The 26,083-nt window shown below is 44.2% G+C and overlaps 6 non-coding genes across 6 annotated transcripts; 3 read left to right on the plus strand and 3 right to left on the minus strand.

The window, feature by feature from the left end:
• The first annotated feature begins 1,139 nt into the window (after positions 1 to 1,139).
• trnag-ucc (transfer RNA glycine (anticodon UCC)) lies at positions 1,140 to 1,210 on the plus strand. The gene has a single exon. It is a non-coding gene; the product is annotated as a tRNA-Gly (tRNA).
• Positions 1,211 to 12,683: 11,473 nt separating this feature from the next.
• trnaf-gaa (transfer RNA phenylalanine (anticodon GAA)) lies at positions 12,684 to 12,756 on the minus strand. Its single transcript has one exon. It is a non-coding gene; the product is annotated as a tRNA-Phe (tRNA).
• A 2,029-nt stretch (positions 12,757 to 14,785) lies between these two features.
• On the plus strand, positions 14,786 to 14,867 carry trnas-gcu (transfer RNA serine (anticodon GCU)). Its single transcript has one exon. It is a non-coding gene; the product is annotated as a tRNA-Ser (tRNA).
• A 2,820-nt stretch (positions 14,868 to 17,687) lies between these two features.
• trnaf-gaa (transfer RNA phenylalanine (anticodon GAA)) lies at positions 17,688 to 17,760 on the minus strand. Its single transcript has one exon. It is a non-coding gene; the product is annotated as a tRNA-Phe (tRNA).
• Positions 17,761 to 19,953: 2,193 nt separating this feature from the next.
• On the plus strand, positions 19,954 to 20,035 carry trnas-gcu (transfer RNA serine (anticodon GCU)). Its single transcript has one exon. It is a non-coding gene; the product is annotated as a tRNA-Ser (tRNA).
• A 5,223-nt stretch (positions 20,036 to 25,258) lies between these two features.
• On the minus strand, positions 25,259 to 25,330 carry trnam-cau (transfer RNA methionine (anticodon CAU)). The gene has a single exon. It is a non-coding gene; the product is annotated as a tRNA-Met (tRNA).
• Between the last annotated feature and the right edge of the window lie 753 nt (positions 25,331 to 26,083).

Here is a 26,083-nt window from a genome sequence, read left to right on the forward strand (position 1 = left end):
GCTTGGCGTGTTCAGTGTAGGTGACCGCATCTCTGATCACATTCCCCAGGAAAACCTTCAGCGCCCCGCGAGTCTCCTCATAGATCAAACTCGAGAGCCGCTTGACACTGCCACGGCGAGCCAGGCGGCGGATTGCTGGTTTGGTGATGCCCTGGATATTATCACGAAGCACTTTGCGGTGCCGCTTTGCTCCGCCTTTAGCCAGTCCTTTGCCTCCTTTCCCTTTGCCAGGCATGATGATTCTTCACTCAGATCGCTGCAGAATATGAGAGACGAGCTGCTTCACGTTCCTCTTTTAAATAGCCCGCCCCGACCTGACTGAGAACAGGACAGAGAGTGAGAGGCGGGGCGGGGAGGAGACTGAGTGACAGACAGAACAGAGTCTGTGATCATCCAGCTCCACCTCCTGCCTGTTCGAACTGATTTGTTTTCGAATTCTGGGCACCATTAGTGAACAGGGCGCTCGAAACAAATCTTACTCAATGGAACATCTTGTTTATCTATAGTTAGAAACCGGGATCTTTTAAATCCAGACCTGTCAGCAATATCCCGCCTCTATGATCAAGATAAAATCGGATCACGGGCCTGTAATTTAGTTTATTGAGAGGGAATTCGAAAAGTTTTGCAAAGATTGAACCGGTCAGTGAAAGTGTCTGTCTAAGAACTGGAAATGAATACCGGCTGAAATTTAAACGGTTGGTATTGAAGAGGTGACAACAAATCAATTATTTTAAGGGAGGTGTTGGTGTAGTTATTTCAGAGAGAACTTCATCATCCCTTCCAGGATAAGTTGCATTTTTTTATTGTTCGGAACTTTGTGGATATCTACATGGAGCCGTTGTAGTTGGTCACTATCTTTGTCTGTTTCACGGCCCGTTCCCCGGGCAGCAACAGACATTTTCCTGTCTCGATGTGTCCACAGAAACAGCCGGAGAGAATTTATTGTGGACTGGTGCCGTCTGCTGGCTGCACGTGAGACGTGCAAAGAGGTAACTTCTTTGGGGAAATTTTAAATGTGTGTGAAACAACATAAACATGGTGAGAATTATTGCAAAACAGTTTATCAATCAGACACAAGATGCCAAAGATATAGTGTGTTTCGCGGTACTATAAATGCTGACTGTAATTTGAAGAAGTGTGCGATGGTGGTATAGTGGTGAGCATAGCTGCCTTCCAAGCAGTTGACCCGGGTCGATTCCCGGCCATCGCAGTAGTGATTTATTTTCAGCCTTCTCCGTGGTCAGACCACAATTCTCTACATTAGTTAAAAAACGCGTTGGGATTCTTACAGTTCCACGCTCTGTAAGATTGGTCTTATCAGCAACTTTGTGAATCGGGTCCGAGCCATTTGCTCAACGTGCAAGCGTGATGCGGATACTGGGCTCATCAAAGGCATCCTGCAGGGTAATGGTTACACTGATCAGGTCATTTCGCGCTGTGTATCACACAAGCTCATGTCTGGGCTTTCAGAAGTGGCCGACTACATTCCCCAGAAGATAGGGAAAGGGTGAGTGCGAGAGGAATTCTTCATTCGTGGTGTCAGTGTGTGTAAGATTGTAGAAAGACCGGCGGGGGAGCCCAGGACAAAGTCAAAGCCAAGTCTCGCTCCTCCCGGGATGGACTGCAGCTCCCCGCGGGCCGTGTTCACAGGCTCATGAGAAAGAGCAGCTATGCTGAGCGTGTGGCTGCTGGAGCGCTCCGCTCTTCCGATTGTAACATTGCCGGCCGCTTTCAGGGTACAGGATCAGAAATCAGCCGTTTCTCTCTGTTCCGATGAAACCTGTGTGAAGGAGTCGGTTGGTAACCTATGTTATTGCGTTTCCAGTGAGCTGAGATTGGCTTTTTTTAAATCGCTGCTTTGTTACCGCCGGTTACAGATAAGAGATTGACACATTTAATCTGTTCCTAAAATAGCGCCAGGATTCTGTGACGCAGAATGCAATATTACAGCTCCTAAAGCGTGAGATTAAAATTGCCTTGAAATTAAGCCGTTCGGCTATTATCTTTTTTTTCCCCTCAAATTGGCGGGCTTTTCGAATTTGAAAACATAAGCCAATCGGCACTTCCAATTCCTGTTACCTGGCTCTCCGATTGGTTGAAGATTAGGATTGAGAATGGACTGACCAATCAGAGCTAGAGCCTGTCTAAAGTCTCTCAAACCATTCACAATGATTATTTATCGAGGTTAAATTGATGGAATCTGTATCTTCCGCTCCACCTGTACTTGAGTCCTAAAATATACTTTTTTCCAACAGGCAAATAATTGACGAAACCAGAATAAACGTGGTGTTTCCTCCAGAGATTTAATACTCAGCCAAAGCTTACACACATTGTTTGCTTTAAACCTACCATATCAGTGGCTTGTTGTTCTGCTGGAAATGTATGTGGAATGAATCCAAACTTATAATTAGTCCCAGAGACTGAAGGTTATATAATGAATCCCACACTCACACAGAAGCAGAGAATAATTCTCAAGCACATTTTCAGTGCCAGATGCTGAAAGATACAGGCTGGTCACTGCACTCACTCACAATAGCTGAATCTGAGTGATACTAAAGAAATATGACACACCAATTGTACCACTGAGACATTTAGAAAGAGTCCAAGCATCACATAGAGTAACAGATGCTGATGGATACACATGGAAGACCACACACTAACACACACACTGTAAATTCCACTTTCACATACAATACCGATGATTGGGAAAACCGCAATTGAATCTCACAATGTTTTATAATACCAAAGATTAACAGATGTAAAGTTAATCCCACTGACAGATACAGAATGAATCTCATGCACACAAACAGAACCAAGTGATGAAAGAAACATATGATTCCCACACTTACTTTACAATATCACAGGTACATAGTGCCATTGACAGATCTGCATTGAACCAAATACCTCCCTTCGCCGTCCAATAAAATATGAACGCTTCTTGTCTGTTCTGTCGCTCTCTGAGTGTGCTGACATCTACTGACCAGAGCTGAGAAGTGCAACAGAGCGGAGCTTTTTTTTATTAATTCAATGGATATGAGATTCGCTGGCTCGGCCAGCATTTATTGTCCATTCCTAAGTGACCTTGAGAAGGTGGTGGTGAGCTGCCTTCTTGGACCGCTGCAATCTCAGTGGCGTAGTTAAACCCACAGTGCTGTGAGGGTGGGAGTTCCAGGATTTTGATACAATGACATTAACTGTGTGTGTTGCAGAAACAGCTCAATATGAGGAATTAGTGATGGGGTGTGATAGGGTGGACATAGAGGTGTCAACAATCAATTCAAAGAGAATTCGATATTACCTTGTTTTCCCACTGAGTCGGTAGAATTTGGAACTGGCTGTCATGTTGAGCAGTCAAGACGATTAGCACAGCTGTATTTCAGGGAAAGCAAGATAAGCATAGGAGAGGGAATAGATTTCATGGATAAACAGGTAATATTACATAAAGTAAACTGGATTGAGGATCGTTAGCATTAATGTACCAATGTATCCAAATGGCCCAATGAAGTATATTCTTGGTAGAATGAATACTGATTTTCAAAGTACCTCAGAGACTCACAGATACATAATGAATCCCACACTCACATAGTGCACCAGAGACAGAGCAATGCAGAGTGAATCCTACACGCACACACATCCCCAGAGACTGACCAATACATAATGAATCCCACACTCACATAGTGCACCAGAGACAGAGCAATGCAGAGTGAATCCTACACTCACACACATCCCCAGGGACTGACCAATACATAGTAAATCCCACACTCACATAGTGTACCAGAGGCAGAGCAATGCAGAGTGAATCCTACACTCACACACATCCCCAGAGACTGACGAACACATAATGAATCCCACACTCACATAGTGCACCAGAGACAGAGCAATGCAGAGTGAATCATACACTCACACACATCCCCAGAGACTGACCAATACATAATGAATCCCGCACTCACATAGTTTTCCAGAGAGAGCAATGCAGAATGAATGACAGATCCCCAGAGGCTGACAAATACATCAGGAGTCAGACACTCAAATCCTTTACCAGGGACAGAGCGATACAGAATGAATCCGGCACTTATACACATGAAATCTTAGAATAGTTACACCACAGAGAAAGCCCATTCGGCCCTTTGTGTCTCTGGTGTTTCTCTGCCAGAGAAACCCAACTGGTTCTGAATCCCAGCCCTAGGTCGCTCATAATCTTTTTGCACCTCAATTAGGTCACCCCTCAACCTCCTCTGTCCTAAGGAAAACAACCCTAGAATATCCAACCTTCCTCACAGCTGCAATTTTCAAGCCCTTGTAGCATTCTTTTAAATGTTCTCTGTACACCCTCCAGAGCATTTGTGTCCTTCCTGTAACGTGATGACCTGAACAGTGCACAAAATTCCAACAATGGCCTAACCAGCGTTTTATAGATTTCCAGCATTATATCCCTGTTTTTGTATTCAATATTTCGTACAATAAAGGAAAACATTCCGTTACCACCTTGTCCCCCTGTCTTGCCACCTTCAGGGAAATGTGAACATGCACTCCAAAGTGTCTCCCTTCCGCAACCTGTCTCAATATCTTCCCATTTATTGAGTGTTCCCTTTCTTTGTCTGCCCTCCCCAAATGCATTACCCCAAACTTTCTGGGATTGAATTCCATTTGCCAATTTTCTGACCACACAACCAACCCATGTATGGCATCTTTTAAATCACATTCTGACCTCTTTGCAGCCTTGGTCCAAACATGGAGAAACAGCTGAACTCAAGCCATGAGGTTCAAGTGTTCACTTATGTACAGGGAAGCATTTGACCTATTGCGGGCATCAAGGAATCCCAGCAAAACTGAAAGTTCATGGAAATGAGGAGGGAAACTCTCCACTGGTTGGAGTCGTCCCCGGGGTTTCTAAAACATTCCAAAAGATTTCCAGCAGGAACAGTAATTCGCTTTTGTTTGATACACTATGGGTGACAAGGAAAGGATCCTTTGACTGCACTTTGTAGTACTGGTAGCTCGTTGGTCTAGTGGCATGATTCTTGCCTTGCGAATTTTATTTTATTAATGTGCGAGAGTTCCCGGGTTCAATTCCCGGACGAGCCCATCTTAATGCAGTAATTTTGTTTGCCCTCGAGGTGGTGGCAGTTCCGGAAATGAGGACCAGGTTTGAACACCCGGGAACACATTGCAGAAAATGCATCACTAAAAACACGCGTGATGAAAATGAATGTCAAGATTAAAGAACGTTTCTCCGTGCCATGAGACTCTGAATTTATCCCTATGTGCCAAATAAGGCAACTCACTCCGTGTGGATTCAGGTAGGCACTCGGTTACAACCTTGACTGAAAGGACAAGCTGAGCTGGGAACCCCAGTGTTTCATTACAATTTACCACATTTTAATGCGTTCCGGTGCTTGCAGTGAGCTGGGAGGGGTTTCCTTTTGCAACCAAATGCTTGTAAGTTCCGGTCTTTCAGCGCTGGATTTTCACACTGTGTAGAAACATGTTTGATATCAGGTTGAAGTGTTGAAGTGATTCACATCAGTCGGTTTACAACAGTCCCTGATCTGATGTGATGGGCATTTATGTTAATGGCAGAAACTACATTTCCACCTTTACACATCTGGCCGAATATTCAGGGCCTGTACCAAAGAGGATCATTTATTTCAACAGTTCATGAATGCAAAAAGTATATAAGGGGTTTTAATTTGTGCCGAGCTGGCCGAGAGGTTAAGGTGATGGAATATAAATCAATTGATTTTTGCACGTTAAGGTTCGAATCCCACCTTGGTCGTTGTTTCATCAACTGTTTCTTCCTTGGTGCGGGGATTTTGCAGAAGGTCTGCCTGGAATCACTGATGTGATCCTCCAACCCAAGTTCTGAGGGCAGATTGCATAGAGTTTTCTTCTAAGATCTCCGTTGCGATTTGATTGTTAACAATAACTTGGGGATCCGATTTAGAGTCCATTCGACTTAATATTTCGATCTCTCTCTAAGGGGAGTTAGTGGAGCAGTGGAAATATCCGGGGGACTGGGGTTCATTTCCCACCATGGCTGCTGCTGGAAATTAAACTCAATAATTAAAACCTTTAATTAAACGCTAATCTCAGTGGTGGTTCACTGATGTCTTCCCTGGCCGGACCTACATATGAGTTTGATTCCTAACTGCCCGCTGAGAAATCCACGGAGTTCAAGTACAATTTGGGATGTGTAACAAAGACTGGCCTTGCGAGCGACGCTCACATCCCATGAAATATTGTTTTCACTATTTGAAATACAAGCGTTAGGCCACCCCTCAGCCTTGTTATTACAAGAGAATAAAGATCCAAACTGTCAATCCTTTCGTCCTTGTATACCACGCATTGCATTTTTTTGTTATTTATTCTTCTTCTGTGGGCTGTGGGCGTCAACTGCACGGCCAGAACATCCTGCCCTTCCCTAATCTCCCTCGAATTGGATGGCTTGCTCAGTATTTTCCGAGGGCAGATAAGAGTCAACCATATCCCCATGTGCATGGAGTCACATGTAAACCAGACCAGGTCAGGACGGCAGACTGTTTCCTCTTAAGTGCATTGGTGAACCAGATTTTTTTTTTAGTACAATCGACGATAGTTTCATGGCCATCATTACAGAGACCAGTTTTCAATTCAAGAATCATGAAATGATTGAATTTAAATTCCACGAGCTGCCACGGTGGGATTTGAACACTTGCCCCTAGAGATGAGCCTGGGCCTCTGGATTCCGAGACCAGTGACATCATCTTTCATCCCTGGAAACAACAACTGAACATTCAGCGAATCATTCAGCCGCTTGATGAGGAAATTGGAATTCCCTCCGCAGCATTTTATTAAACTGATTGATTCAAAGCCTTTTGTTCAATTGGAAATATCAATATTCTCTCGACATTAGTCAGACATTGTGGATTTCTTAGTAACGAAACACAATCCAAAGATGAGTGAGGGATTAATGCACAAAGTAACAAGGAAATACATTCTGAGAAAGAGCTCCGCATTGTTTGGAAGAAAAAGCAGAACTTGCAGCTGACGAGTGGGAACCTGGTTTACTGGACGTTCCACCAGATTTCTGTATGAAGCAACGGGACAGGACACGAAACTGCTATCTTCTGATTACATCACAATGTACATTGAAGTCAGACGCCTGATCCATTTGGACCAGGCTACCAGTCCTTCCAGCCAAATAATGCCTTGTCCACAAAAACTGTGCTGCATTTATGTCTCTTGAATTTTTGAATGATCCACTGATTCCCAGACCCTTGGCCTCGGGATCTCAGATTGATTTTGGATCATGAAGTCAGTTACTATTGTCCGCACCTCTCCTCAAAATGTCCCTGCAATTTTTTTGTCCTCTCTAAATCTTGGCCCGTTGACCTTCACTCAATCGCTGCTAAATTCCTGAAATAAAAAAATCCCACCTTCTCCAGAACAAAAACATATTCATTCTCTTAAATAAGTCCCATCAGTGACTTAGGGCGATAGTTGATAACACTTGGGGTCTCGTCCGAGATTTGAATACGACACCTCTCGCAGAATATTTCAATAAGAATCGCTAAGCGAGAATCATACCCATCCCACAGCCTCTTCATCTTCTTCTTCTTAGGCAGTAACTCGTCACTGAGAATGGCTTTTTTTCCACGTTGCGGGTTCTGAGGAGCCTAAAAAGTCCAATGCTGGCTCCGCACACTCTGCCACAGGTTGGGGCAGGTAGTGTTTGAGGAGGCGGGTGGGTGGGATGCTCGGATTTTGCTCCGCTCCTTCCGCTGTTTGCGCTTGGCCTCCACCTGGGCCTGTCGGAGACGTTCCAAATGGTTGGCACCTTCGCGGATGCTTCTTCTCCAGTTTGGGCGTTTCGAGCAAGAGATTCCCACAAATCAGTGGGAATGTTGCATTTTATCAGGGAGGCTTTGAGGACGCCCCTGAAACGTTTCCTCTGCCCTCCTGGTAACCGCTTGCCGTGACGAAGCGGGCATCTAGTTCCATTAACACCCAAAGCCAGTCAACTATCCTTTCACACCGCGAGAGTAACACAGGAAATGTAAGAATTACACATGGGCGGTGAAACAGAGTTCGTGTTGTAGGTAAGTGACTTTTCACCTGAACAGGAGAGGAAAATATTTTGTGATAGGGGTTAAGCCAGTGAAAGGGAAGCGGGAAAAATGCAAAAACGACGCCCTGGAAAATCTTGGAAATCGGGAGAGATAAAATCACAACAGAGTTTGTGCTGCATCGCCAGAGAGAGGGAAACATCAGCTCCGAGAGTTAAACAGCACAGAAGTAGGGCACTCGGCTCCATATGTGGAGCAATAAAGAGAAAAAAATATGTAACTGGTGGAGGTTTTAAATCGCGGATTGATGAACAACTGCCGAAGCTCAAACCAAATCTGCGAACAGAAGGGAATCAGAATGTTGGCAGTTTTTACAGAGCGATATTGTTGAGCTAAATGTTCACACTGGAAGGCTGTAAAGTTCCTCATTGAAGGATGAGGCGCTGTTCCAATCTTGAGCTTCATCGGAACATTGCAGGAGTCCGAGAACCGAGTGATCAGGGTGAGAGCCAGGTCGCCAGTCTTTTCGTTTCACCAGCTTGACTGTGTGGATGATATGTTTGGACTTTCTGTTAATTTACCGCACATTGTTGGCTATCAGTTTTGTCGCGGGAAAATGCCACGTCAACACTTTCTGTCAAAAGTAACCCCATCCCAACACTTAATGCCCTGAGAAACTGTCACTTAGACATGTGATGACCAGCAATTGAAGTGAGCGCTGCCTAACTTCCCTGACCGTTAATTCCCCCTGAACTTCTTTGCTAAGTCGAATTAAAGCTGACTTTCTGCAACTCCTATAACACGGCTAAAATATGGTCAAGTAATATGAAGCTGTAACCCTCCCACCTCCCCCCCATCCCCGGCCGCACAGCCACCCTCAGCTCTGCCAGTCTGAATGTTCTTTCAGACAAAACTTCAACTCCATGTGAAAATCAGGCTGTGAACATTTTGACCCAATTGGGCTGTGTACAAAGGGAGGTCACATGGTTTTCATGGTTCTGAATGAAAACATACCTGGAAAACTGTGTTTTCAAAAGTGGGCTTTTTTTTCCTTCGAGAAGAGAAGGTCCAACTGCTTGATGTTGTCTCGGATCAGTGCTGGGGAGCGACTGTGGAACCCTGACCCCATCTCAAGGCCTGCGCACCCTGACCTTTGCCTTGATCCATTGGATTTTAACGTTTGGCAAAATTCCCCCCTTTCTAAAGAAGGGTCATAAGGACTCGAAACATTGACTCTGTATTTATTTCTCCCCACAGATGCTGTTAGTCCAGCTGATAATTTCCAGCATTTTCTGTTTTTGATTTTCAAGATCCTCATCATTTTGCTTTAATTTCCCCTATTTCTCTTTTTAATATCATGGTTTTCTATTATGAGCACGTGTAAGTAAGTGTGTGTGTGTTTGTGAGAGAGGGAGAGCATGTGTATGTGTGTGTGTGTATGTGTATGTGTGTGTGTGTATGTATATGACTTTTTATCTCGAAAGATTAATTCGCATAATTTCAGATCCATACTCTATGTTCATAAGCTTTACTTTTCTATTCGAAAATACCTTTTCTTATAATAAACAAACAAATTTATTGTTCATCGAAATAATCCACTTTAAAATCTCTTTTATTTTCGGGAACAGAGGTGAAGGTTTATAATTGGCCATTTTGGAAAGTCAGTTGAACATTTCAACCAATGTTGCGACCTGTGGAGTAGTGGGACTAGACCAAGGGCACACTCCTCCCACCCCGCTCGTAACAGGGTGTTCACTCCGAAACTTAACTCCAGCTTGCTTCGACTTTTCTTTTAAGATCTTGGATTCGATACTTTTGTTCACAATAATATGGGGATCCGACTTAGAGTTCATTCGACATGATATTTCGATCTCCCTCTAAGGTCAAACATTGGAGCAGTGGAAATATTCCGGGGACGTGGGTTCATTTCCCACCATAGGTTGCTGGTGGAAATTAAACTCAATAATTAAAGCCTGCAATTAAACGCTAAGCTCAGTGGTGGTTCACTGATGTCTTCCCACTGATGTCTGGCCTACATATGAGTTTGATTCCTAACTGCCCGCTGAGAAAGCCATTGATTTCAACGACAGTTTGAGATGTATTACAGAGACTGGCCTTGCGAACGACGTTCACAACCCCTGAAATAATGTTTTAAAAGGTTGAATGTGCACCTCACTGATTGGATCTTCCATCAGCCCCTGTAATGGTCAGACGTGTTGGATAATAAAGCGCTTTGTGACGTCAGGAGAAAGATCAATTCAGAACATCTCAGTGAAACCGAGGCTCAAACCCACATCTGCGAACAGAAGGGAATCAGAATGTTGGCAGTTTTTACAGAGTGATATTGTTGAGCTGAATGTTCACACTGGAAGGCTGTAAAGTTCCTCGTTGAAGGATGAGCTGCTGCTCCTCGAGCGAACCTTGAGCTTCATCGGAACATTACAGGAGTCCGAGAACCGAGTGATCAGGGTGAAAGCCAGGTCGCCAGTCATTTCGTTTCACCAGCTTGACTGTGTGGATGAGTTGTTGGACTTTCTGTTAATTTACCGCACATTCTTGGCTATCAGTTCTGTCGCAGGAAAATGCCACTTCAACACTTCCTGTCAAAAGTAACCCCATCCCAACTCTTACTGCCCTGAGAAACTGCCACTTAGACATGTGATGACCAGTAATTGAAGTGAGCGCTGCCTAACGTCCCTGACCGTTAATTCCCCCTGAGCTTCTTTACTAAGTCGAATTAAAGCTGACTTTCTGCAACTCCTATAACGCAGCTAAAATATGGTCAAATAATATGAAGCTGTAACCTTCCCGCCTAACCCACCATCATCTGCCCCCACAACACGTCCCTCCCCTCAGTGCACCCCCCCAACTACAACCACCCTCGCCACTCCCCTCCCCTCCACACCAATCCCACTCCCCCTTCCCCCCCGGCCCCACAGCCACCCCCAGCTCTGCCAGACTGAATGTTCTTTCAGACAAGCCTACAACACCATGTTCAAATCAGGCTGTGAACATTTTGATCCAATTGGGCTGTGTACAAAGGGGGTCACATGGATTTCATGATTCTGAAGGAAAACATGCCCGGGAGACTGTCTTGTAAAAAATGGGCTTTTTTTTCCTTTGAGAAGAGAAGGACCAACTGCTTGATGTTGTCACTGATCAGTGCGGGGGGAGCGACTGTAGAACAATGACCCCATCTCAAGACTGCGCACCCTGACCTTTGCCTTGATCCATTGACGTTTAATGTTTGGCAAAATTACCCCCTTTCTAGAGAAGCGTCATAAGGACTCGAAACGTTGACTCTGTATTTATTTCTCCCCACAGATGCTGTTAGACCAGCTGATTTTTTTCCAGCATTTTCTGTTTTTGTTTCTGATTTCCAACATCCCCATCATTATGCTTTAATTTCCCCTAGTTCTCTTTTTACTATCATGGTTTCCTATTATGCGTGCGTGTGTGTATGTGTGTGTGTGTGTGTGTTTGTGAGAGAGGGAGAGCGTATTTCTGTGTGTATGTGTGTGTTGGTTCCTATGATGGGTGCGTGTGTGTATGTGTGTGTGTGTGTGTTTGTGAGAGAGGGAGAACGTGTGTCTGTGTGTATGTGTGTGTTTGTGAGAGAGGGAGAACGTGTGTCTGTGTGACTTCAGATCCATACTGTATGTTCATAAGCTTTACATGTCTATTCGAAAATACCTTTTTTTATAATAAACAAATGAATTTATTGTTCATCGAAATAATCCACTTTGAAACCTCTTTTATTCTCGGGAACACTGGTGAAAGTAAATAATTGGCAATTTTGGTGAGTGAAATGAACATTTGAGCCAATGTTGCGACCTGTGGAGTAGTGGGACTAGACCAACCGCGCACTCCTCCCATCCCACTCGTAACAGTGTGCTCACTCAGAAACTTAGCTCCAGGTCACTGTCGACTCCTTCTGTAAAGCCGATGACATATTGGGCTTCCCACTAAACATGCAGAAAACTAAGGTCCGATTCCAATATTCGTGACTGAGGAAGACCCCCAGAAACGGCTGCACACAAAGAGCTTACTGAAAGGTCAAATTATGTTGTTTCAGTGAGTCATAGAAGTGACCTTGGAGCAGGTTAAGCAGCATTTCCCGTGTTTCAATGAGAAATGCTGATCTGAATTTAAAAGGAAAGAGTAAATATTTGTAATACTCATGAGATCCGTCTGCCGCATGACTGAGGCGAGCTCATTTCTCGACCTAATCACTGAGGGACACAGACACAAAGAAATATTAATAAACGGGAGGGAAACAATGGATTAATTGAATTCCAATTACGGTCCCCTGGTTAATGTTAAAAAAAAGCAGAATTGCAATGCATCAACAGACGGATTTTCAGGAATTTAAAATTCCAATGACTGATCGAGGAACCAGAAGCTGCGAACATATGAGCGTTGCACAGTTGTTAGCATAGTTTATATGGGTGCTGAGTTGACCAGTGCTTTTTCAAGAATGGTCAAACCGAGCTTTATTCCAGTAAGGTGGACCAGCGGGCACAGAGCTGTCCGTGTGCGTTGGAGGAGACCCCTACCCTCAGAAGCGGGACTGGGTCTTCCCAAAAACCGCTGGCGAAATCAGCTAGCGACGCTCAGGCGAAAGGGCTTGCAACATGCTGCCGAAACCCGGGATGGGACCAGGGACCTTTAGATCTTCAGTCTAACGCTCTCCCAACTGAGGTATTTCGGCTGACAGAAGGGCGTTCTTCGAGCCAGAATTAAACCAGAGACCTAAGGATGTTAGTTTTACAGGCACCTGCAGTCCTGCGCTTATATTAAAGAACATGATCATATAATGACAAAGGACAGCCATCACCTCGTTTCAGTTCCCTCCAGTTTTCCAGTTTTTCTTGATGAAGAGGGGGTGCAAAGCCCAACGAAGCATCAGTTCATTGCCATAATCTCTCGGCCAATCGCTACACAGGGACTGTCCTACAAACAACTTTCTTCATCCTTTGAGTGAATTGCTCCCTGACGTCACTATTAAATGGCTTCGCTCTAAGTTTAAGGTTATATACATTTGTTCTGCACTCCCTCGCCAGAGGAAATCGTTTCTCCGCATTAAAACCTACTAATCATCTCAATTACCTCAACCAGATAGCGCCTACACTTTCCCAACTCACGAGTATGTTAGCGTCACAGCGGGAGCACATCTAACTGCAGATCAGAAAAATGTGTGTGTCGCACTTGTCATGGCTAGTTTTACACCAAATCTGTATCTGAATTAATGGAACCCGCTTGTGATAAACACTGTCGCCTTTCACTGGGGCTGATCAGTTTCATAGAGCCACGTATGCGATTTCCTCAGTTCTGCTTTTGTACAAAGCCGGGGAAATGCAACAGAGATGTCAGTCTTCAGCCAGCTCCATTCACTCCAAGTGAAATCGAGAAATGGCTGAAGGCACGGGTAACTGCAAAGGCTTTGGGCCCCGACACCAATCCGGCAGCAGTATTGAAAACCTGTGCTCCAGAAATAGCCTCGCCCCTCGCCAAGTTGTTCCAGTGCAGGTACAGGACTGGCATCTAGCCGGAAATGTGTGAAATTGCTCAGGTCTGTCTTGTCCACAAAAAAACAGGAAAATCCAACCGGAAAAAGCCGCCCCATCAGCCTACTCTAGTTGAATAAGAAGGTGAGGGAAAATGTCTTCGTCAGTGCGATCAAGTGACCCTTACTCCGCACTAATCCGCTCACTGAAGCTCAGTTTGTCTCCAGCCAGGGTCACTCAGCTCCTGACTTCATTGCAGCCTTGGTCCAAACATGAAGAAAACAACTGAACTCAAGACGTGAGGTGCAAGTGACTGCACTTGAGTTCAAAGAAGCATTTGACCTAATGTGGCATCAAGGAACCCCAGCAATACTGAAGTCAAAAGAAGTAAGGCGGGAAACTCACCACTGGTTGGAGTCGTCCCCGGGGTTTCTAAAACATCCGAAAAGATTTCCAGCAGGAACAGTAATTCGCTTATGATTGATGCACTTTGTGTGACAATGAAAGGATTCCTTGATTGGTTTGTGTTATGTCGTTAGCTTGTTTGTCGCTTTGGGCTTTCCTGTGGATTCATATGCGTCAGGTCCCGGGTTCCATTCCCGGACGAGCCCATCTTAATGCACCATTTCTTTTCGCGCTCGAGGTGGTGGCGGTTCCGGAAATCAGGACCAGGTTTGAACACCCGGGAAGTCATTGCAGGGGATGCATCACTTTAACACACGTGATAAAAATGAATGTCAAGTTTAAAGAACGTTTCTCCGTGCCATGAGACTCTAAATTTATCCTAATACATCAAATAAGGGAGCTGTCCACTTGTGGATTCACGTGGGAGGCTGATTGCACTCAGTTTCAATCTTGACTGAAAGGACAAGCAGAGCTGGGAATCCCAGTGTTCCATTTTAATTTACCACATTTTAGCTGTGTTCCGGTGCTCGCAGTGAGCTGGGAGGGGTTTCCTTTTGCTATCAAATGCTTTTATGTTGAAGTCTTTCCGCGGTGGGTTTTCACACTGTATAGAAACATGTTAGGTTAAAGTCTTGAAGCGATTCATATCAGTCGGTTTACAACAGTCCTTGATCTGATGTGATGCACATTTATTTTAATAAGATAAACTATGTTTACACTTTTACACATCTGGCCGAATATTCAGGGCCTGTACCAAAGAGGATCATTTATTTCAACGGTTCATGGATGCAAAAAGTATAGAAGGGGGTTTAAGAAAGGGCATTTTGCGATGAGGTGGCCGAGAGGTTAAGGCGATGGACTGCTAATCCATTGTGCTTTGCACGCGTGGGTTTGAATCCCACCCTCGTCGTTACTTTATCAACTGTTTCCGTCTTATTCCGGTGATTTTGCAGAAGCTCTGCCTGGAATCACTGATGTGATACTCCAACCCAAGTTATGAGGCCAGCTTGCGTCGACTTTTCTTGTAAGATCTTGGATTCGATACTTCTGTTCACAATAACATGGGGATCCGACTTAGTGTCCTTTCGACATGTTATTTCCATCTCTCTCAGGGGAAACATTGGAGCAGTGGAAATATTCCGGGGACTTGGGTTCATTTCCCAAAATAGTTGCTGATGGAAATTAAACTCAATAATTAAAACCTGCAATTAAACACTAATCTCAGTGGTGGTTCACCGATGTCTTCCCTGGTCTGGCCTAGGGATCAGTTTGATTCCAAACTGCCCGCTGAGAAATCTACTGATTCAAGGACAGTTTGGGATTTGTAACAAAGACTGACCTTGCGAACGACGGTCACATCCCCTGAAATCATGTTTTAAAAGGGTGAATGCGCACCTCACTGATTGGATCTTCCATCAGCCCCTGTAATGGACAGATGTGTTGAATATTAAAGCGCTTTGTGACGTCAAGAAAAATATAAATTTCAGTGAAACCGAGGCTCAAACCCACATCTGCGAACAGAAGGGAATCAGAATGTTGGCAGTTTTTACAGAGCGATATTGTTGAGCTGAATGTTCACACTGGAAGGCTGTGAAGTTCCTCATTGAAGGATGAGCCGCTGCTCCTCCAGCGAACCCTGAGCTTCATCGGAACATGGCAGGAGTCCGAGAACCGAGTGATCAGGGTGAGAGCCAGGTCGCCAGTCATTTCGTTTCACCAGCTTGACGGTGTGGATGAGTTGTTGGACTTTCTGTTAATTTACCACACATTCTTGGCTATCAGTTCTGTCGCAGGAAAATGCCACTTCAACACTTTCTGTCAAAAGTAACCCCATCCCAACTCTTACTGCCCTGAGAAACTGCCACTTAGACATGTGATGACCAGTAATTGAAGTGAGCGCTGCCTAACTTCCCTGACCGTTAATTCCTCCTGAGCTTCTTTGCTAAGTCCAATTAAAGCTGACTTTCTGCAACTCCTATAACACAGCTAAAATATGGTCAAGTAACATGAAGCTGTAACCCTTCCGTCCAACCCACCATCATCTGCCCCCACCACACGCCCCTCCTCTCACTGCTTCACCCAATTGCCACCACCCTCGCCCCCCTGCACCCCCAGCACTACCCCCCACCCCTCCCCCGCCCCCCCCTCCCCCGGACCCGCAGCCACCCCCCAACTCTGCCAAGCTGAATGTTCTTTCAGACAAGCCTACATGTTGAAATCAGGCTGTGAACATTTTGACCCGATAGGGCTCTGTACACTGGGGGTCACATGGATTTCATGGTTCTGAAAGAAATCATACCTGGAAAACTGTGTTTTAAAAAGTGGGCTTTTTTTCCTTTGAGAAGAGAAGGACCAACTGCTTGATGTTGTCACGGATCAGTGCTGGGGGAGTTACTGTCGAACACTGACCCCATCTCAAGGACTGCACACCCTGTCTTTTGCCTTGATCGATTGACTTTTAATTTTTGGCAAAATTGCTCCCTTTCTAAAGAAGGTTCATAAGGGCTCGAAACGTTGACTCTGTATTTACTTCTCCCCACAGATGCTGTTAGAGCAGCTGATTTTTTGCAGCATTTTCTGTTATTGTTTCTGATTTCCAGCATCCCCATCATTTTGCTTTAATTTCCCCTATTTCTCTTTTTACTATCATGGTTTCCTATTATGAATGCGTGTGTGTATGTGTGTTTGTGAGAGAGGGAGAGCGTGTGTGTGTATATGTGTGTGTATATGTGTGTGTGTGTGACTTATGGTATCTCAAAAGATTAATTCGCATAATGTCAGATCCATACTGTACTTTTCTATTCGAAAATACCTTTTTCTATAATAAACAAACATATTTATTGTTCATCGAAATAATCCACTTTAAAACCTCTTTTATTCTCGGGAACAGTGGTGAAGGTAAATAATTGGCAATTTTGGTGAGTAAATTGAACATTTGAGCCCATGTTGTGACCTGTAGAGTACTGGGAATAGACCAAGGGCGCACTCCTCCCATCCCGCTCGTAAAAGGGTGCTCACTCAGAAACTTAGCTCCAGGTCACTGTCGACTCCTTCTATAAAGCCGATGACATATTGGGCTTCCCACTAAACATGCAGAAAACTAAGATCCGATTCCAATATGCGTGACTGAGGAAGACCCCCAGAAACGGCTGCACCCAAAGAGCTTACTGAAAGGTCAAATTATGTTGTTTCAGTGAGTCATAGAAGTGACCTTGGAGCAGGTGAAGCAGCATTTCCTGTGTTTCAATGAGAAATCCTGATCTGAATTTAAAAGGAAAGGGTAAATATTTGTAATACTCATGAGATCCATCCGCCGCATGACTGAGGCGAGCTCATTTCATAGTGACCTAATCACTGAGAGACACAGACACAAAGAAATATTAATAAACGAGAGGGAAACAATGGACTACTTGGATTCCAATTACGGTCCCCTGGTTAAAGTGAAAAAAAGCACCAATGCAATGCATCAACAGACGGATTTTCAGGAAATTAAAATCAGTCAATGACTGATCGAGGAACCAGAAGCTGGGAACATATGACCAGCGCTTTTTCATATGTTTTTTTCAAGAAAGGTTAAACCGAGCTTTATTCAAGTAAGGTGGACCAGCGGTCACAGAGCTCTCCGTGTGCGGTGGATGAGACCCCTACCCTCAGAAGCGGGACTAGGCCTTCCCAAAAACGGTCGGCGCCATCGGCTAGCGACGCTCAGGCGAAAGGATTTGCTATTTGCTGCCGAAACCCGGGATCGAACCAGGGACCTTTAGGTCTTCAGTCTAACGCTCTCCCAACTGAGCTATTTCGGCTGACAGAAATGCGTTCTTCGAGCCAGAATTGAACCAGAGAACTAAGGATGTTAGTTTTACAGGCACCTGCAGTCCTGCGCTTACATTAGAGAACATGATCGCATAATGACAAAGGACAGCCATCGCCTCATTTCAGTTCCCTCCAGTTTTCCAGTTTTTCGTGATAAAGAGGGGGTGCAAAGCCCAACGAAGCATCAGTTCATTGCCATAATCTCTCGGCCAATCGCTACACAGGGATTGTCCGACAAACAGCTTTCTTCATCCTTTGAGTGAATTGCTCCCTGACGTCACTATTAAATGGCTTCGCTCTAAGTTTAAGGTTACATACATTTGTTCTGCACTCCCCCGCCAGAGAAAATCGTTTCTCCGCATTAAAACCTATTAATCATCTCAATTACCTCAACCAGATAACGCCTACAGCTTCTCAACTCACGAGCTGGTGTCAGCTGTGGCTCAGTTCATAGCACCCTCGCCTTTGAATCAGAGGGTTGTGGGTTGTTGTCCCGCTCCCGGAAAACCAAGAACTGTGATTGTACTCGAAAGAAGTTGCAATCTGTGACTGTTGGTAACTTGAGAGAGTTCCCCAACTCACGAGTATGTAAACGTCACAGCGGGAGCACATTTAACTGCATGCAGATCAGAAAAATGTGTGTTTCGCACTTGGTCATGGCTAGTTTTACACCAAATCTGTATCTGAATTAATGGAACCCGCTTGTGATAAACCCTGTCACCTTTCACTGTTTAGCTGATCAGTTTCATAGAGCCACGTATGTGATTTCCTCAGTTCCGCTTTTGTTCAAAGCCGGGGGAATGCATCAGAGATGTCAATTTTAAGCCAGCTCTATTCACTCCAAGTGAAATCAAGAAATGGCTGAAGGCACGGGTAACTGCAAAGGCTTTGGGCCCTGACACCATTCCTGCAGCAGCCCTGAAAACCTGTGCTCCAGAAATAGCCTCGCCCCTCACCAAGTTGTCCCAGTGCAGCTATAGGACTGGCATGTACCCGGCAATGTGGGAAATTGCTCAGATCTGTCTGATCCACAAAAAAACTGGAAAATTCAACCGGAAAAAAACCGCCCCATCAGTCTTCACTCGTTTATCAAGAAAGTGAGGGAAAATGTCTTCTACAGTGCGATCAAGCGGCAATAACCCGCTCACTGAAGCTCAGTTTGTTTTCTGCCAGGGTCACTCAGCTCCTGACCTCATTGGAGCCTTGGTCCAAACATGGAGAAAACAGCTGAACTTAAGACGCGAGGTGCAAGTGGTTGCACTTGAGTTCAAACAAGTATTTGACGTAATGTGGCATCAAGGAACCCCAGCAAAACTGAAGTCAATGGAAATAAGGCGGGAAACTCTCCACTATTTGGAGTCGTCCCCGGGGTTTCTAAAACATTCGAAAATATTTCCAGCCTGAGCTGTAATTCGCTTATGATTGATGCACTTTGTGTGACAATGAAATGATTCCTTGAGTGCATCTTGTTAAGAAGGTGGCTTGTTGGTCGCTTTGGGTTTTTCCTTTGAATTAATATGCCTGAGGTCCCGGGTTCAATTCCCGGACGAGCCCAACTTAATGCAGCATTTTCTTTCGCGCTCGAGGTGGTGGCAGTTCCGGAAATCAGGAGCAAGTTTGAACACCCAGGAAGTCATTGCAGGGAATGCATCACCTCAACACACGTGATATAAATGAATGCCAAGTTTAAAGAGCGTTTCTCCGTGCCATGAGACTCTGAATTTATTCTAATGCATCAAATGAGTGAACTGTCTATTTGTGGATTCACGAGGGAGGCTGATTGCACTCAGTTTCAATCTTGACTGAAAGGACAAGCAGAGCTGAGAACCCCAGTGTTTCATTTTAATTTACCACATTTTAGCTGTGTTCCGGTGCTTGCAGTGAGCTGGGAGGGGTTTCCTTTTGCTACCAAATGCTTGTATGTTCCGGTCTTTCCGCGGTGGATTTTCACACTGTGTAGAAACATGTTGGATGTTAGTTTGAAGCGTTGAAGTGATTCAAATCAGTCGGTTTACAACAGTCCCTGATCTGATGTGATGGGCATTCATTTTAATGACATAAACTACATTTCCATCTTTACACATCTGGCTGAATATTCAGGGCCTGTACCAAAGAGGATCATTTATTTCAACGGTTCATGGATGCAAAAAGTTTAGAAGGGGGTTTAATCGACTGTGTTTTGCAACGAGGTGGCCGAGAGGTTAAGGCGATGGACTGCTAATCCATTGAGTTTTGCACGCGTGGGTTCGAATCCCAGCTTCGTCGTTACTTTATCAACTGTTTTCGCCTTATTGCGGTGATTTTGCAGAAGCTCTGCCTGGAATCACTGATGTGATTCTCCAACCGAAGTTATGAGTCCAGCTTGCTTCGACTTTTCTTGTAAGATCTTGGATTCGATACTTTTGTTCACAATAACATGGGGCTACGACTTAGTGTCCATTTGACTTGATATTTCCGTCTCTCTCTAAGGGGAAACATTGGAGCGGTGGAAATATTCCGGGGACTTGGGTTCATTTCCCACCATAGTTGCTGATGGAAATTAAACTCAATAATTAAAACCTGCAATTAAACGCTAGTCTCAGTGGTGGTTCACTGATGTCTTCCCTGGTGTGGCCTACATATGAGTTTGATTCCTAACTGCCGTTGAGAAAGCCACTGAGTTCAAGGACAATTTGGGATGTGTAACAAAGACTGGCCTTGCGAGCGCCGCTCACAGCCCCTGAAATAATGTTTTAAAAGGGTGAATGCGCACCTCACTGATTGGATCTTCCATCAGCCCCTGTAATGGACAGACGTGTTGAATAATAAAGCGCTTTGTGACGTCAAGAAAAAGATCAATTCAGAACATCTCAGTGAAACCGAGGCTCAAACCCACAACAAAAACAGAATTACCTGGAAAAACTCAGCAGGTCTGGCAGCATCGGCGAAGAGTTGACGTTTCGAGTCCTCATGACCCTTCAGCAGAAAGGTCTGTTAGTTCTGCTGAAGGGTCATGAGGACTCGAAACGTCAACTCTTTTCTTCTCCGCCGATGCTGCCAGACCTGCTGAGTTTTTCCAGGTAATTCTGTTTTTGTTTTGGATTTCCAGCATCGGCAGTAGTTTTTTGTTTTTAGCTCAAACCCACATCTGCGAACAGAAGGGAATCAGAATGTTGGCAGTTTTTACAGAGTGATATTGTTGAGCTGAATGTTCACACTGGAAGGCTGTAAAGTTCCTCATTGAAGGATGAGCCGCTGCTCCTCGAGCGAACCTTGAGCTTCATCGGAACATTTTGTGACTGGAGTCAAACTCAAAATGCTGTCTCAATGACATCTCAAATAAAGCTGTCGGCTGCTTGAAAACACAGCAGTTAAACTTTCTGCCTGATCATGAGAGCGACTGTGACATTTACAAAACAAAATCATTTGATAAAATAGTTCAAAAACCATCAAGATTGAAATCCTATGAGGAAAAGTCAAGTTATTATGAGAACTCTGCTGAGAAAGCTTCATTGGACAGCACAGAAATCAGGTGAAGAGTCTGAGTAAATCGACACCAGCGAACAAGTCAACATCAAAACTGAATCAACTCTTGTGAAGATCAGTGAGTAAAAGCTGAGTGCTCCGTGCACCATCAGCTCATCAAGTCGATGTATTGTCTGTATAAAGCGTTCTGTTTAGAACAGGATTTATTGACCTGAGTTGAGCAGGCACGTTATTGCAGAACAAATAAGTCACCTCTAGATTTTCCTTTGAAAACATAGAAATTAGGAGCAAACTTCGAGTTTGTTGATATATAGAATTGAAATAAACTGGAATTACAGTGCAAATGAATTGATATTCAAAATCAAACCTTACTTTCAGGTAAATTACGTGGAGCAATTAAAGTACAAACAAGAACTCAAGTGACCTGTGAGCTCAAACACAGAGAGAGTAAATTTCAGAGTGAAGACTTAAAAAATTCAATTTTTTGCAAGTGAGGGTTAAGTTCAGAGGGGAAGGAGCTGCTGTGTAATTTTAACCGAGATACTGCAGCAAAAGTACAAGAGGGAAGGAGTGGAACTCTCTAAATAACGAGAAATTTAATTAAATAGACAATTCATTTCAGTGAAATGTTGGGACAGCTGAGAGCTGTTGCCTACACATCCTGTGCTCTGTGGGAATTCCAAATAAGTCTGATGATAATAGTCAGATTCATAATACATTACAGAACCAAGCAGAATACAGAAAGTGCAGAGGAGAGATGGAAAAAGGAAATTAGATCAGAAGAGAGAGCGTTTGAGAAAAGATTTGCAGGTAACAACCGAAAACACAGAAGATTTTTTACCAGCCTAAGGGCAGTCACTGAAAGGGGGGCTGATTTGGAGATCCTGTGCGGGGAGAGGGCGTGGCTGACGTACTAAATGAGAACATACAAACAAACTAATTAGCAGCAGGATTGGGCCACTCAGCCCCTCGAGCCTGCTCCGCCATTCAGTAAGACCCTGCCTGATCTGATTGTAACCTCAACCTCACATTCCTTCCTACCCCCAATAACCTTTCACCGCCCCCCCCCACCTTGTTAATCAGGAATCTATCTAACTCTGCCTTTAAAATATTCAAAGACTCTGCTTCCACCAGCTTTTGAGGAAGAGAGCTCCAAAGACGCTCGACCCTCGGATAGAAAAGAAACTCTGTCTGAAATGAGCGACCCCTTATTTGTAAACAGTGACCCCTAGTTCCAGATTCTGCTACAAGAGGAAACGTGCTCTCCATCTCCACCCTGTCAAATCCCTCAGGATCTTAAAGGTTTGAATCTAGTTGCCTCTTACTTTCCTGAACTCCAGGCGATACAAGCCTAACCTGTTCAACCTCACCACATAAGACAACCGGCCCATCCCTGGTATTTGCCTCGTAAACTTTGCAATAAACCTGTCATCACAAAACAAGCGGATGCTGCTAATGTCATTGGTGGGGAAATTGGATAGGATGAAAATAGATAAAGTGGAAGCTATCACAAGGCTGGCACTGCTCACAGCAGAAAAGCTGCTCGATCCGCATCGGATACACCTTGGATTACTGAGGGAATGAAGGGTGGAAATAGCGGAGACTCGAGCCACAATCTTTCAATCCTTCTTGGATATGGGAGTGAAGCCAAACAACTGCAGATTGTTCATGTTACATCCGTGTTTAAAATGGAGAGGGATAAACCCAGTAACTACAGAGCAGTTAGTCTCATGCTGGTGGTGGGGAAACATTTAAAGACAATAATCCAGAACAAAATTCATTGTCACTCGGTAGAACATGAGTTGATAAATGATAACCAGCACAGATTGGTTAACAGAAAATCAGCACTGAAATACTTAATAAAGCTCTTTGATGACGTGTCAGAGAACATTGACCAGGGAAGTGAGGATGATGATGTATGTCTGGACTTCCAAAGGGATTTGAAAAAGTCCCACATAATGAACTTGGTAAAATTCCAGCAGCTGGGATTAAAGGGGCAGCGACAGCATGGATACAAAATAAAATAAGGGACAAAAAGTGTAAAGTAGTGGCGAGCTCTGAAGAAGAGTCATACGGACTCAAACATTAACTCTGTTCCTCTCTGCACAGATGCTGCCAGGGCCGCTGAGTTTTTATAGCATTTTCTGTTTTATTATAAATTTTAATAACTTCCAGCCTATATCTAGTTTGCTGATAACACTAGGTTAGGTGACATGGTTATTAGTGTATGTGGGAGCAGCAAGTTTCAAAGGGCCATTGACAGATTCAGTGAGTGAATAAAACTGTGGCCGGTGGTGGTCAACACTGGGAAGAATGAGGTCATCCACCTTGAACAAAAGAAAGATCCGAGAACTTCTTAAACAGTCAGAAACTTGGGACTATGCCAGAGGAGCTGAGAGTTAGAGCTGAGTGAGACCGGAGGGTGGAGAAAGAGTCTGCATAGATATGTAGATGTTCAAGTAAGTGGGGATAAAATGGAAGTACAATGTAGTAAAATGTCAGGTTGCCCACTTCTGCAAGAAGCATAGGAGAGAGGAATATTACTGAGATGCAGAGAGACTGCAGAATCCTGTGGTACAGAGGGATCCTTGTACAAGAATTACAAAAAATGTTTAGATGACATTGCAGAATGCTGCAGTACAGATGGATATGGGTGCCGCTGTATAAGAATCATTGAAAAAAAGTTATCATTTAGGTGCATCAAATACTTAGGAGGGCAGGTGGAATGTTGGTCTTAATTGCAAGGGGACTGGAATAGAAAAGCGGAGAAGCCTTGCTGCAGCTGTACAGGACATTGGCGAGACCACACCTAGAATAATGGGTGCTGATTTGGCCTGATTACTGAAGGATGGATATACTTGCATTGAAGACAGTTCCCGAGAAAGGTGACTGGGATATTCCCTTGGCTGAGGGGGTTTTCTAACGAGGAAGGGTTGATAAGGTTGGATCTAGACTCACCGGAATTTCGAATGACTTAACAATATGATAGTGAATGAGCATCTGGCAATGAGTGATTGCAATATGTTAGAGACAGACATTCAGTTCGAGCAGAAAGGTCGCATACATGCTGGTTATCATCTCAAGTAAGGCCAATAAGGATGGAATGCGCGGTAAACTGAGCACGTTAAATTCCCATCAGCTATTAACAGGTACAACAAGACAGGAAACAATCAGAGGCACTCAAATAATAATTTAGTGTAATCTGTACCGAAGGAATGAAACTTTTATGATAATTATGGTTAATTATTATGATTAATATTATTAATAACGGGGATGGAATTCCATAAATTAAACCAGTGATTAAGAAGGAATGACAATTTCTGTCCAGATAATGATGAACTGTGTATTTGGTGCGATGCTGTCTCCGCTATGCTGATGGTTTTGTCCTTCTCGGTGGTTCATGTCTCAGGGAGGACGCTGCTGTTCAAATAAAGATGGCGAATTACTGCAGGGTGTCCTATAGATCGGAAAACCTGCGGCTAAGTTCCCCTCCGAGTCACTCATCATCCTGACTTGTAAATATATCGCCGTTCCTTCACTGTCGCTGGGTCAAAATCCTGGAATTTCCTTCCTAACAGCACTGTGGGTGTACCTACACCACACGGAATGCAGCGGTTCAAGAAATCAGCCACCACCACCTTCTCAAGGGCAACTCGGGATGGGCAAAAAATTCCGGCCCAGTCAGCGAAGCCGACATCCCGTGAATTACCTTTAAAAATTATGACCTTCACGATGTTGTTTCCATCTAAGAGGATAGTTTTTTGTATTCGGATAATCATACAGTGATAGTGAAGAGGAGGTGGCCACTCCGGCCATTTGCGTCTGTGCCAGTTCTTTGGGGTCAATGGGCTGAGGGAATCGGCTCGGATGAGTTCACAGTATTTGCAGCTTGTGTCCCTCTGTGAATAAATGCCATATCAGAGATTTGTTGAAGATTGCATTTTTGCAGGAAGCTGATGTAAATAACGGACATGCTTGTGGGTAACAGGAAGTACTCCCTTTTGACATTAATGAGAATGTAAATAGCAGAGGATGGTTTCGATCCATCGACCTCTGGGTTATGGGCCCAGCACGCTTCCGCTGCGCCACTCTGCTGCTTAGTCTTTTAATGTCTACTGTTCCATTATGGTGTTAAAGTGTTTCACATGTTTAGAATATATTTCCTGCTGTGGAATTATGCTCTCTGGTGTTGAGAAATGTTCTTTGTTGTTGTGTAAAATGCTTCCCTGCAGTACAAACGTGTTCCCGGTTGTATAAATATGATGGCCGAGCCAGCGAATCTCATATCCATTGAATTTAAAAAAAGTTCCGCTGTTGCACTTCTCAGCTCTGGCCAGTAGATGTCAGCACACTCAGAGAGCGACAGGACAGACAAGAACCGTTCACATTTTATTGGACGGCGAAGGGAGGTATTTGGAATTACGAACGGTGAAGATGACATTTCATAATATTTTGTTATACCAAGCAGAAGTTATAATGTTGTGCTGAAACCAACAGACCGTTGTTTTGTATTTGAGAGTGAGATACATTCTTCACTGCCCTTTTCTGGCTCATTTTGTGAATGTGGGATTCAATATCTATGTCACTCACTGGTACTGTGTGAAACTGAGAGACATTCTGAAGCTGTCAGTCTTGGTTACTGTATGTGAGTGTGGAGACATTATCAGTGGAACTGCCAATATGTTTGGATTTATTCTGACAGTCACTCTCTTGGACAGTATATTTGTGTTATATTCCATTCCTATCTGTATCAGTATTTTCTGATACTGAGAGAGGTGGGTTACATTCTGAAACTGTCAGTGGAACTGTATGTGGAAGGATTTTGCTCTATCAGTCAGCTTCTGGAGC

Source organism: Cetorhinus maximus, unplaced genomic scaffold, assembly GCF_964194155.1.
Source record: "Cetorhinus maximus unplaced genomic scaffold, sCetMax3.hap1.1 HAP1_SCAFFOLD_566, whole genome shotgun sequence".
Taxonomy (NCBI): domain Eukaryota; kingdom Metazoa; phylum Chordata; class Chondrichthyes; order Lamniformes; family Cetorhinidae; genus Cetorhinus; species Cetorhinus maximus.